This window comes from Balaenoptera physalus (assembly GCF_965194825.1).
Source record: "Balaenoptera physalus genome assembly, chromosome: 1".
Lineage (NCBI taxonomy): Eukaryota > Metazoa > Chordata > Mammalia > Artiodactyla > Balaenopteridae > Balaenoptera > Balaenoptera physalus.
The window spans coordinates 174,072,024-174,086,617 of record NC_138882.1 but is presented as its reverse complement, the minus strand read 5'-3'; the positions used below and the strand labels follow the sequence as shown (position 1 = coordinate 174,086,617).

The window sequence follows — 14,594 nt, the reverse complement described above, 5'->3', positions numbered from 1 at the left end:
TTTTTTGCTGTTGGTCTGCTGTATTTTCAAATCAATTCAGTCAACAAATATTTATTGAAAGCCTGTTGTGTTTTTTTTTTTTAGAAGGGAAGTTATTTTATTAATTTATTTGTTTATGGCTGCGTTGGGGCTTTCTCTAGTTGTGTTGAGCGGGGGCTACTCTTCGTTGCCGTGCACAAGCTACTCATTGCAGTGGCTTCTCTTGTTGCAGAGCACAGGCTCTAGGCACACTGGCTTCAGTAGTTGTGGCACGCGGGCTTCAGTAGCTGTGGCTCGCGGGCCCTAGAGCGCAGGCTCAGTAGTTGTGGCGCGCACGGGCTTAGTTGCTCCGCGGCATGTGGAATCTTCCCGGATCAGGGCTCGGACCTGTGTACCCTGCGTTGGCAGGCGGATTCTTAACCACAGAGCCACCAGGCAAACCCCACCTGTTGTGTTTTAAGCACCTTTGTAGTCCCTGAGAACAAAGCAGTGAGAACAAAAGCCTTTTTTCTCTGGGGCTTACAAACTGATTAGGTTTGAAAGGGAGGAGTAAGACTGTAAATAAGTACTAAATAAATCCCCTCTTATTTACTGTGCAATTTTGATCAGTAACCTCTTTGAACTTTAGTTTTCTCATCTTTAACATGGGTGTAATGATTCCTGCCCTACCTAGCTTGTGGAATTGTTTCCAGAATCGAGTAGGATAAAAATTTGGTTGCATTGTACCCTTCACATTCCTGTGGTAAGTTATTGTTACTACTATTAGAAAAGGAAAAGGAACATTGGGGAAAGGTTGTTTATAAAGAAAGACAAGGCTTCCCTGGTGGCGCAGTGGTTAAGAATCCGCCTGCCAATGCAAGGGACATGGGTTCGAGCCCTGGCCTTGGAAGATCCCACATGCTGCGGAGCAACTAGGGCCGTGCGCCACAACTACTGAGCCTGCGCTCTAGAGCCCGCGAGCCACAACTACTGAGCCTGTGTGCCACAGCTACTGAAGCCCGCACGCCTAGAGCCCGTGCTCTGCAACAAGAGAAGCCACAACAATGAGGGGTCTGCGCACTGCAGCGAAGAGTGGCCCCTGCTCGCCGCTACTAGAGAAAGCCCGCGCACAGCAACGAAGACCTAACACAGCCAAAAATAAAAAACAAGCAAATAAATAAATTAATTTAAAAAAAAAGAAAGAAAGAGAATAGTTGGATTCTCTGTTCTGAGAGAATCTGATGTCCCATTGTTAAACCTTCTGTGAGTGTTAGTCACATCTTCACATGGGCTATCATAGCCCTTCATGTAGACCTTTTAAAATAGCACTTATCAAATAAGACCATTATTATTCTATATTGTCACAGTTAACTGCCTTAATGTCAGGGACCATGCCCTAGTCTACATCCTTACTGCTTGGCACACAGCTCCAGGTATTTCATTGGAACTTTATAAATGTTTGGTGAATGAGTGAATCAGTAACAAAAGTGGGTAGGAGCAGTTGAGTGCCAAAATTGTTCAGCAGATTTTTTTGTTTTGCCCATCATGTGCTAGGACCTGGGTTATGTTCTGGCGGTACAAAGATGTGAAGGCATATAGCTCCTGCCTTAAAGCTTACAACATTACAACACCTAGTAGTCTGGTGAGTATTAAATAGGGGTGTGTTATACTATAGGTAAGGGACTGAATGATTCTGTTTTGGTAAACAGTGAAGGAAGGCATTACAGAGGAAGTGATTTTGGAGCTTGTTCTTGAGGGATTAATAAGAACAGTTACTATTAAGGTTATTCCAGCCAGAGGGGGCAGTTTGAGCATAGGAATGGAGACGCTGAAGTATAAGGTGTGTGTCTGGTGTGGCTAGAGGATATTGCAGTGGGTTTTTACATTTTTTTGGTTCAGGTACCCCCTCTAGAAAATTTGAGAATAGCAATAGATTTTCACCCCAGAAAACTGCATATAAGGAGACATATGCTGGGACTTCCCTGGTGGTCCAGTGGTTAAGGCTCTGCACTCCCAATGCATGGGGCCCGGGTTCGATCCCTGGTCAGGGAAATAGATCCCGCATGCCGCAACTAAAGATCCCGCATGCCGCAACTAAAGATCCCACATGCCGCAACTAAAAGATCTCACATACCGCAACTAAGACTGGTGCAGCCGAACAAATAAATACATAATTAAATATTTTTTAAGAAATGAAACATATGCATATCATTCTAGAAAGTTATGGAATACTTAGGGATCTCTGGACCAGTGGGGCTGAGAAGTTGAAAAGTGTTAATGGCCGGTGAAAGGAAAGATCGATGGCTGTGTGCTGAGAAGGATTCAAAATGCTTGTTAAAGACTTCAGGCTATGGGAATTCCCTGGCGGTCCAGTGGTTAGCAGTCGGCACTTTCACTGCTGTGGCCTGGGTTCAGTCAATTGTCGGGGAACTAAGATCCCGCAAGCTGTGTGGTGGCACGGCCAAAAGAAGACTTCAGGCTTTATGATTAAGGAATTGCTAAACCATCAGAAGTTTTTAAGCAGGAAATTGACATAAGCTGATCTGTTTTGACGGGTAATTGCTTGCTGTCTTCAGGGTGGGTTAGAGGGTTTAGGAGCATATTTAGAGTAAGTGCTAAATAGGAGGCAGGATTAAGGACCTTTTTTTGGTTTTGTTTTGATTTTAAAGAATGGGAGAGATTTGACATGTTTGAAGGTAAAGGAAAAGGAGCCAGCAGAGAGCCAGATATTGAAGATCTGCGCAAAAGAAAAGGAAGATAATAGAGAAACATTGGGAGGAAATAAAATCAAAGCTCATAGAGAGGTGAGCCTTGAAAAGGAAGCATGGAGAAAGGATGGGAGAAGATATATTTGAAGTGACGGAGGTGGAAGTTGAAATTGGAGTAAGTTACCAACAGCCTATTTTGCACCCCGACACTGATCTAGGTACTTTTCTATGTGCTATTTCATTTAATTTTACAAAAATTCTGTAGATTGGGTGGGCATTCCCATTTGACAGCTGAAGGAGGTATGGCTCAGAGAGATTAAATTTCCCAAAGGCACCTTTAAGTAATTGAAGTGATCTGGAACCCAGATATATTTTGACTTCAAAGTTTAGAATAATAATTTCTGCCTTGTAGGGTCTGTTAATGCCTGATGACTTCTTTTTTTAAAATCTTTCTGAATGAATGAGTTAAGTTATCTGCAGAATGATCAAAGGATAGAGTGGGCTGGAGGACTTCAGAGAATGTTAAAAGTTTGGAATAGCAGTCATGGAAAAGGTAAGGGAACCCACCAGAGGTGAGCAAAAGGGCTGCTGAACCTCAGTTAGGGCCCCACCGAGGTCAGACAAATTAGCCAGTCGGCCATCCATTCTGTCTCCTCCATTCTCAGACATTTCTTTTTTTTTTTTTTAATTTATTTTTGGATGCATTGGGTCTTCATTGCTGCACGTGGGCTCTTCTCTAGTTGCGGCGAGCGGGAGCTACTCCTTGCTGCGGTGCGCGGGCCCCTCACCGCAGTGGCCTCTCCCGTTGCGGAGCACGGGCTGTAGGCGCATGGGCTTCAGTAGTTGCGGGCTTATTTGCTCCGTGGCACGTGGTATCCTCCCGGACCAGGGCTCGAACCCGTGTCCCCTGCACTGGCAGGCAGATTCCCAACCACTGTGCCACCAGGGAAGTCCCCTCAGACATTTCTTGAATACAGTACTGTTGATGTGGGCCTTAGAAAAAGACAAACTGTGTTGTAATGGGAGGCTCGGAGCGAGTCAGAAGTCTTATGCTTCAGTTTTCTCATCTCTAAAAGGGTCTGGTTTAGTTGATTTCTCAAATTCTAGGATTTTTATGGTATTCCGAGGAGTTTAGGAGAGGAAATGTGTTTAGTGACTGATTTTTAGGGAAGAGATGGCTGAAACCATACAGCTTTCAGATTCAAGCTTGGTTTTCAGTTTAACTTCTCTATTGTGTTTAAAGCACCACGTGTTGGTTTTGACAATCTGAAAGTTCTGACATAGTTACTCAATATAATGTATTTACTACCTTTGGAGTCTGAAAACCTGCGTTCTAGTTCCAGCTCCATCACTTCTTAGCTGTGACTATCCAAGTCAGCTGATCTCCTTGAACTTTAAGTTTCCTCATTTATAAAACAGAGTTAGTAACCATTTCTTCAAAAGTGTCAGATGGGATAATGTATGTCAGAAGTCTTTGTAAACTGTATAGTGTTTAGTAAATATGAGAAAAGATATGATTATACCTGGCAAAGAAAAAGGGATTAGTACTGTGATCAGTGCTGTACAAGGGAGCAAGAACTGGTTTGAAGCGCATCCTTCACTTCCAGGGTACTGAGTGGTAAGGGAAACCTCTCAGGGTGTGTACTATCAGTGCACTGAATTTAGAAATTTGTTTGTAGTATATGGTGTTGCTGGGTGTTTTTTCAGGTATACATTAAAATCAAATCTTATCTTGAATCAAATCTGTGACTTAACAAAAAACCTCCATTGTTAAAGATTCTCTGCATTTATTCTCTCAAATGTGAACTTGTTAGCCAAATTTCCAGGAGTATTTTTAAAATAGTTGTTGACTGTATTTTATTTAAGGGTAGATAACAATTTTATGATTATCTCACAGAAATTGAGTACATTGCTTCATTTGTTTGTTTCCTTTGTGGATGGCTAATTCTGATGGAACTCAACAAAATCTCTTACAGAGAACTGTCTTAGCCCGCCTTGACCTTGCGGATATCTAGCAGATAACCAATGTACTTGATTCTATCTACCCAGATACCTGTTCTCTTCTTTGCACTTAGGTTGGAAATACAGTGTCAAAAACTGGCTTAAAAGGTTAATGATTCATCCTTACCTTGAGTGATCCCAGAGTACTTTGCCCATGTCTCTGCAGGGCACTTTTCCCTCTGTAGCTTATTTACCTCTTTATTCTGCCCACTAAACAGTGCCTGTTTATGAAAATAAACTGAACTAAGGGAAATACCCTGGCAGTCCAGTGGTCAGGACTTGGTGCTTTCACTGCAGTAGGCCCAGGTTCGATCCCTGGTCCAGGAACTAAGATCTGGCAAGCCACACAGCGCAGCCAAATAAAATTTAAAAAAATTAAAGAACAACTGAACCAAGGATTCCTATGTTGTTGGCTTCAATTTATTTAACCATTGTGAATAATACTGCCACACAGGTCTCTGTACATGTAACTTTTTTTTTTAAATGAAATTACTGCCATATTCAATATCCTGTGATAAGCCATAATGGAAAAGGATATGAAAAAGAATGTATATATATGTATAACTGAGTCACTTTTCTGTACAGCAGTAATTAACACAATGTTGTAATTCAACTATATGTCAATAAAAAATAAATTAAAAAAAATGAAATTACTGGATCAGCAGGTATGAACATTTACATAGTGCTTGATTTTTAAAATATTTTATTTATTTTTTTCATTTCATTTTATTTATTTATTTTATTTTTTTTGGCCACGCTGCACAGCTTGCAGCACAGCTTGTGGGAGTTCCCCGTCCAGGGATTGAACCTGGGCCACAGTAGTAAAAGCCCGGAATCCTAACCACTAGGCCAGCAGGGAACTCCTTTATTTTACTTCTTTAAAAAAATTTTTTTTATTAAAATAGAGTTGATTTAAAATATCGCGTGTCAGATGTAGAGCATATATATCCTTTTTCAGATTCTTTTCCCTTATAGGTTATTACATAATATTGAGTATAGTTCCCTGTGCTATACAGTAGGTCCTTGTTGACTTTTTTTTTTAAATTTATTTATTTATTTATTTATTTTTGGCTGCGTTGGGTCTTCATTGCTGCACGCAGGTTTTCTCTAGTTTGCGGTGAGCGGGGGCTACTCTTCCTTGTGGTGTGCGGGCTTCTCATTGCGGTGGCTTCTCTTGTTGCGATGCACAGACTCTAGGCACACGGACTTCAGTAGCTGTGGCACTTGGGCTCAGTAGTTGTGGTTCACGGGCTCTAGAGCGTAGGCTCAGTAGTTGTGGCGCACGGGCTTAGTTGCTCCTTGGCATGTGGGATCTTCCCAGACCAGGGCTCAAACCCATGTCCCCTGCACTGGCAAGCGGATTCTCAACCACTGCACCACCAGGGAAGTCCATGAGATATTCATTTTTATTTTTGTTTTGTTTTGTACAGAAATCTAAATATTTCATGCCATAGCTCTTCACTGGTTCCTTTGTAATTTCTTCCATCATTAGAAAATTGTTTCTCCATAGGTGGAGCAAATATTAATTTCTCAACTTCTGTTTCTCCCATTCTTTTTTCTTTTTTTTGAAAAATTAATTTTGAGGTGTGGGAAAAAATGTTTTTTTTTAATTTTTGAATTTTATTTTATTTATTTTTTTATACAGCAGGTTCTTATTAGTCATCCATTTTATACACATCAGTGTATACATGTCAATCCCAATCTCCCAATTCATCACACCACCACCACCAGCCCCCCGCCGCTTTCCCCCCTTGGTGTCCATACGTTTGTTCTCTGCATCTGTGTCTCAATTTCTGCCCTGCAAACTGGTTCACCTGTACCATTTTTCTAGGTTCCACATATCTGCGTTAATATACGATATTTGTTTTTCTCTTTCTGACTTACTTCACTCTGTATTGACAGTCTCTAGATCCATCCATGTCTCAACAAATGACCCAATATCGTTCCTTTTTATGGCTGAGTAATATTCCATTGTATATAATGTACTACATCTTCTTTATCCATTCGTCTGTCGATGGACATTTAGGTTGCTTCCATGACCTGGCTAATGTAAACAGTGCTGCAATGAACATTGGGGTGCATGTGTCTTTTTGAATTATGGTTTTCTCAGGATATATGCCCAGTAGTGGGATTGCTGGGTCATATGGTAGTTCTATTTTTAGTTTTTTAAGGCACCTCCATACTGTTCTCCATAATGGCTGTATCAATTTACATTCCCACCACCAGTGCAAGAGGGTTCCTTTTCTCCACACCCTCTCCAGCATTTATTGTTTGTAGATTTTTTTGATGATGGCCATTCTGACCAGCGTGAAGTTAATTTTTTTCTTAATGCTATCCAGTTATTTCTTTTTTTTTTTTTAATATTTATTTATTTATTTGGTTGCTCTGGGCCTTAGTTTCAGCATGCGGGATCTAGTTCCCTGACCAGGGATCGAACCCGGGCCCCCTGCCTTGGGAGCACAGAGTCTTAACCACTGGACCACCAGGGAAGTCCCGTATCCAGTTATTTCTAGTAGCATTGTTTCATGAGGACATTTGAAGCTTTGGAGGACACTAAATTGAAGTGTTCTTATTAAACTTGCACTACTAATATCCACCTAGGTCATTAGAAATTAAAAATCTTTATAAGGGATCAAGGATATTAAAAAAAAGTATGAAGTATTTTTCTCACATTCGTGTTGATGATGTATTTTATTCTTATTTACCTCGGAATGGGTTTCATAGAAAATGGTAGTTCTTTGGGTGGGTTGATTGTCTATTAATCAAGGTTAAAAAGTAGAGCCCTGAAATACTTTTTCCCCTCCTCCTGTGGGTGACAGGTAGAAAGAGGGAGAGTTCCTAAGGAGGGTAGCCTTTCCTGTCTTCCCTTCCATCATGGATAAACCCCTTTTAAAAATACTGCCAGTAGAAACTAACACACCATTGTAAAGCAGTTATACTCCAATAAAGATGTTAAAAAAAAAAAATACTGCCAGTAGATACCAAAGAATAACTGGATAGAACCAGTCAGAAGGTATGAAGAGTACTTTCCACTTCCTTTTACTTGCACACACTCATCTTTGTCTCCCATCCCTTCCTCTGAATTTAAATTTGAGGGAGAGCATTAGGATTCAGGATATGGGTGCATCTTTGCTGTAAGTATTAAAAAAAGACACAATTTTTAAAAAATAAATTTATTTATATTTATTTATTTGGCTGCGTTGGGTCTCAGTTGCCGCACGTGGGATCTTTGTTGCAGCATGCAGGATCTTTCATTGTGGCGCGCGGGCTTCAGAGCATGCGGGCTCAGTAGTTGCGGCATGTGGGCTCCAGAGCACACAGGCTTAGTTGCCCTGTGGCCTGTGGGATCTTATTTCCTGGACCAGGGATTGAACCCGCGTCCCCTACATCGGAAGGCAGATTCTTAACCACTGGACCACAAGGGAAGTCCCACGATGTTTTTTACCTATTGGTGATACCATTAAGATTGGCTATTTTACAAACAGTCTTTTACATATTCTATGTGCTTACATAAAATCCCAGAGATAATTGGCTTCTGGGATATCTTTGTATAATTGGGAGAGGGGCTTTGTCCTTCCACTGTAGCCACAGACCACTAAGACCATTCTGTTAAACGAATATGCATTTGCATATTATGGCATAAGATAAGTAAGAAGTCTGCTTCTCTGCAACTGCATTAATGATTGCAAACTTTTTCAAACTGTAAAATTTACCATTTTATCCTTTCTTAAGTGTATAATTCAGTGGTATTAAGTACATTCACAGTGTTGTGCAGCCATCACCAATATCCATTTCCAAAACTTTTTCAGCATCCCAAACTCTGTACCCATTAAATAACTCTCCATTGTCCTCCCCCCTCAACCCCTGGTAACCTCTATTCTGCTTTTTGTCTTCTATGAATTTGCCTATTCTAGGTGCCACATATAAGTTGAATCATAATATTTGACCTTTTGTGTCTGTGTTTATTTCTTTATATTTTTAAAACTGTCTCCTCTTTGTGCTTACATTTGTTTTATTTTGTAGAAAATCAGAAGCTTCTCTCTAGCCTCTTAACTCTCTGGAGAAGAGCAAGCATTTAACTATCTTCAGGGTGCTTATGTTAAGAATTATTAATAAAAGGTTTAGAAGATTTGGTAACTAAAATATTTTAGTATGTGCTAGTGCTTTTGGAGGGCAGAACAGAAAGGAAAATATTAAGGGGCAGTTGTTGAGCAACTTCTTTTTAATTAAAAGAGATTAAAAGGGTTAACCTACTGGGTCTTCCCTGGTGGTCCAGTGGGTAGGACTCCGTGCTCCCAATGCAGGGGGCCTGGGGTTCGATCCCTGGTCGGGGAACTAGATCCCTCATGCATGCTGCAACTAAGGAGTCCGCATGCCACAATGAAGATCCCGAATGCTGCAACTAAGACCCAGCGCAGCCAAAATAAATTTTTAAAAAAAAGGGTTAACCTATTAAGCATCAATTATGCCACATTAAATTCCTATAAATAGTGATCCTAAATATTATTTCATGAAGAAATATTCGTACTTGATATCGTATGATCCAGGCATACATGAAACTTTTTAAAAAATTTTTTTGAAGTATAGTTGATTTACAATACTGTTTTAATTTCTTCTGTACAGCAAAGTGACTCACTCATACACATATATATTCTTTTTCATATTCTTTTCCTTATGGTTTATCATAAGATATTGAATATAGTTTCCTATACGGTAGGACCTTGATGTAGTCCATCCTATATATAATAGTTTGCATTTGCTAATCCCAAACTTCCAATCTTTCCCTCCCCCACTCCCTCTCCCCCTTGGCAACCACAAGTCTGTTCTCTGTGTCTGTGAGTCTGTTTTTGTTTTGTAGATACGTTCATTTGTGTTGTATTTTAGATTCCACATATAAGTGATATCATATGGTATTTGTCTTTCTCCTTCTGACTTACTTTGTTTAGTATGATAATCTCTAGGTCCATCCATGTTGCTGCAAATGGCATTATTTCATTCTTTCTAATGGCTGAGTAATATTTCACTGTATATATGTACCACATCTTCTTTATCTGTTCATCTGTCGATGGACATTTAGGTTGTTTCCATGTGTTGGCTGTTGTAAATAGTGCTGCTATGAACATAGGAGGTGCATGTATCTTATGAAACTATTTTTTAAAATTCATTTGTCGGTCTTTCCATTGACCATTTTTACTTGATTTCTAACACTGTATAGATATATTTAACCAAACTTCATCTATTAAAGGGAAACTTTTCTTGCGTAAAACACAACTTTAGTCTCAAGTATTCCAGGTGAAGAAATAAGATGATTAATTCTGATTCTGCAAATCTTAAAAATAATTTTTTTTTTTTTTTTTTTTGGTGATGCTGTTCAGGATCTTAGTTCCCTGACCGGGGATCAGACCCCTGCTCCCTGCAGTGCAAGTGTGGAGCGCTAACCACTGGACCGCCAGGGAGTTCCCTAAAAATAATTTTTGATTGTAAAGGAAATATACAATAATAATTCAGATAGTATATAAGTACATAAAATAAAAAGCAAAAGTCCTTATCACCCTACTCTCTCTCTCTTATTCCCACTCCTGTCCCCTCCAAACTTCCACTGAGAACCCTTTTGGTGATTAGCCTTATAATCCTACCTTTCGTTATGCAACTTGTTTCTTTTTTTCATTCAACAATATGTTGAGTATATCCTTTAATGTCAGGACATAGTAGATGTTTGAATGTCTTCATGGTATTCAATGTATGAAGGTTTCATTCTTTAGCCATTTTCCTGTTGACAGACCTTTCAGGTATCTCGAGTTTTTGCCATTATAAATAATGCTGCCACAATATCTTTTTGAGTCTAGTATATCTGTACTTTAGACGTGGAGTTGCCGGGTCAAAGGTTTACAAACTTGATTGGTACTGCCAAAGTGTCCTCCAAAAAGACACATCAAATTACCTGTTAATTTATGAGAATACTTTTCTATGCATTAGTATTATTTTTTTCTTGAAGTTTTGAATTTTATTTTATTTGTTTTTTTATACAGCAGGTTCTTATTAGTCACCCATTTTATACATACTAGTGTATATATGTCAATCCCAATCTCCCAATTCATCCCACCACCACCACCACCCACTGCTGCTTTTGTTTCTTGAATACCACCAATACTGGATATTTTATTCTTTTTTTTTCCAGCTTTATTGAGATATGATTGACAAATAAATAGTGTATGTATTTAGGGTGTACAGTGTGATATTTTGATGTACATCTACTTTGTGAAATGGTTACCACATCAAGCTAATTAACATATCCATCACCTCACACAGTTAGCAGCGTGCACACGTGTGTGTTGAAAACATTTGAGATCTACTCTCAGCAAATTTCAAGTATACAATACATTATTATTAACTGTAGTCATCATGCTGTACCTTAGGTCTCCAGAACTTACTTATCTTATACCCTTTGATCAATATCTTTCCTTTTCTCCTTCCTCTCCCCCACAAACTGAATAGTTTAAATCTTCAAATTTTTAGCCATTCTGATAGGCAAGAAAAATAAAAATAAAACTCACTTTACGTTGGTATTTTCCTTATTAGTAATCAGGTTGAACATATTTTCGTCTTTATTAACCATTTGTATTTCTTCAGTGAATTCCCTCTCATCATTCCCATTTATTTGTTCATGTGTCTTCATCACATAATTATTTTAAAAGTCAAGTTGACAACAAATATGAATTTCATTTCTTTACATTTTCAGTTTGGGGATAAAATTATTTTTGGAGATTTTATAAATAGTATTTTCATGATAGTTAATGTTCACTGCCAAAATTGTTTTTTAAGAAGATTTGATATATCACTGAATACTGTAGCTTTTAAAAATATGTTTTGTTCTGGGGGATTTTCTCAAAATGTGATATACATAATGCCAGTGCTACATTTTTCTGGGTATAGATTTTGTCATGGCTAGTGGTGATGAATTGCCCTTGCTGAGATCTGTCCTTTATAACTCACTAATGATATTTCCTGAGAGTACTTTTGGTTATCAGTAAGCCACACCTCTGTTTCAAAGCTGATTCATACTGCTTAGTGTGAATGAACTTAGACAGAAGGACTGTTTAACTAGGAGGAGGAGGTTACAGTTTTTGTTTTCTTTTTTTTTTATAAATTTATTTATTTGTTTATTTTTGCTGCATTGGGTCTTCATTGCTGCACGTGGGCTTTCTCTAGTTGCAGCGAGTGGGGGCTACTCTTCATTGCGGTGCGCGGGCTTCTTGTTGCGGAGCATGGGCTCTAGGGTGCGCAGGCTTCAGTAGTTGTGGCACTCAGGCTCAGTAGTTGTGGCTCGCAGGCTCTAGAGCGCAGGCTCAGTAGTTGTGGCCCACGGGCTTAGTTGCTCCGCGGCATGTGGAATCTTCCCGGACCAGGGCTCGAACCTGTGTCCCCTGCATCAGGAGGCGGATTCTTAACCACTGCACCACCAGGGAAGTCCCTACAGTTTTTCTTAAAAAGGGAAATTACCCCCATTTTTATGTCTTTACCCTTAAGTAATATGTAAGATGTTCATTATTTGTGCTTAAAATTAAGTAATCTTTTTGCAAGTGTAACTTTTATTGAACAGACCTTTTAAAAGACATTTGTAAAACTATTACTGAGCGCATGATTGTAAATCTCTATTTTAAAATTTTCAATATTTTTTATTTCTGCTAAAATCCCATTTACATTTTTAACTTACCTGTAAATCTCTTTTTAATGTTTCATTTTTCTGGTAAGGCAAAAACAAATGAAGTTCTTTGTGAACCAACTCTATTTGTAGCTGCCAAATTTCTATGTAGTATTAACAAAAATAGCTCAGAAATGGCAAAGAAAGTTATTTTAAGAAACTAGAAGTTTTCCAATTTCCAGTCAAACAGGTAGATTCTGTGGTGACAGATAATAATGGTACATGTAGATTACAGTGTTAATTCCTTACATTAAGGTAGTAGCATCTGTCTGAGCAATTGTAGATCACTCTGGAAGAGCAGTTGATACACTGTTTCTTAATTTTGTTTATTTCTGTAATGGTGTGCTTTCCGGTCAAGTCCAAGGAATAAATGGAGATGATACTTTAAATTGTCCCTTCTCTCCGGTGTAAGTTGGTTTCATCATCTTGATAATATTTCTAGATATTATGTATTCTAGTCAAGCTTAGACTCATGACAGCTAAAATCTGCTTTGAGTTTTGATTTGGAACTAAAATCAAGGAGTGGGGTGAGCTTTAGCATTATGTGGAAGTCCAGCCCTATTTCTCATATGTGTTTAAACAGGAAAGGGGGGGGAACCCTTTTCTTTGCTACCTGTATTTACATTATTGCACGTATATTATATTAATACCTATTTGTTAACATGACCATCTCTTTTTCTTTACTGGTGTTGCTTTTTAAGTTTAAAGACCATAAACTTACTTCTCTTTGTACACTGTCTGGCACGGTACTTGGCATCTATCAATAATTGGTTCTTAATAACCACTTGCTTAGCTGAACAGTTATTAAGTACTTACTGTATGCAGGCACAGCTCATATTTTACTGTTTTTTTTTTTTTAACAAATACTATTTCATGATATTCTCACAACTCTTTGAGGTCAGGTATTATTAATCCCACTTGAAGCCAAAAGGACAAGGAGATTAAATTCTGCAGTATTATCTTTTGTAACCAAAATGACTAATCAGCTTTGTGTGAGTGAATGATATTTGAAACTAATTTATGCTGATTTGTTCAATGGAAAATAATCTGAGTTCTCTTAACCGTCTACCCAGTAAATGTTTGTTCTTTAGTTTTTGCCTGAGTAATTATATTCACTTGTTGTGCTTTCTCAGGAGGAAGAAGGTTATTTTGCAGAGCACGGGTCTAGCATTATGGAAGTGCCATAAAAAGGAATAGAAAAGGCAGAAAGATAATCTTTTCATTCTTGATGGTTCACATATTGGTAGACTCATTTATATCTGTATTTACAACTTGTGGCTATCTTGGACACTCAAAGTGAAACAAAGAATGAAGGCTATTACTAGGGTGATTGAGATAAAGAACCATTTTTGCTTTTAATATCAGAAATTATTAGTCTACAGTGCACGCTTATGTGTTTCTCTCACTAGATTGACCTAGCCATGGTTATTAAAGTTGAGGAACCTGGTACATATGAACGGTTTTGCTAAAGCTGGGAAGGGGATAGTTGTATTTCACGATTTTATGTACTAATGTTAATACCATCGAGACTATGGCTACCATTAGCAACAGCAGCATTAAATATCTATTAGGTAAACTATAGACCAAGGCTTTTAGTTTTGCAGATATAAAATAAAACTAAAATTACTTTTCTTATTATTTGCCCTAGATTTTATGGACATTGTCACAGATACCACTTAAATGTAAACCAGATTGACAAATGTTTCATATACCTCTAAAATTTTATTTTAAAATCTGCTTGATATTAAAAAAAAAAAAAAGATGGTTTTGGCTAGGAAGTAGAAACATTATAGTCGATTGTCCTTTGTAAATCCACTTTTATTTATGTTGTGTGGCCCAGCACATCCTTGTATTGATGAATGGCTGATGTTTAGCTTAAAGCAGTGTTCATGCAAAACAAGATTTTTAGCATTTGATGAAGTAATTTAACTGATTTGTTGTTTGGCTAGTTTCATTTGTAATCAGTGCTTTCATAGAATAAAAAAATCCACCAATATATTTCTTACCCTTTTCTGAATTTGCAGAACCAGAAGGGGACTTTGGAGGGATTTGTTAGAAGAATTTGGAGATGGTGACGGGGTGTGGAATAGTATTGGGAAGAGGATGAAGAGCATACAAGGATTCCTGAAAGGAGGGGTGGTGTCTTGGGATTTGACTGCCTTTCCTTCCTTCTTGTCCTGCCATTTTTTATGGCGGGAGCAACTTTCCAGTTTTTGCAAATTGAA

The 14,594-nt window shown here is 38.4% G+C and overlaps 1 protein-coding gene across 12 annotated transcripts in view; it reads left to right on the top strand.

The window, feature by feature from the left end:
- Positions 1 to 14,594, top strand: part of PHACTR4 (phosphatase and actin regulator 4) — a 150,937-nt gene that overhangs the window by 40,653 nt on the left and 95,690 nt on the right. The window contains exon 1 of one of the 12 annotated variants that reach the window (XM_082440139.1): positions 1,516 to 1,600. The exons of the other annotated variants lie outside the window; for them this stretch is intronic. The gene's annotated coding sequence lies outside the window, so the exon portion shown is untranslated. Of the gene's footprint in view, positions 1 to 1,515; positions 1,601 to 14,594 lie in introns of those variants that run through there. 12 annotated transcript variants of the gene reach the window in all.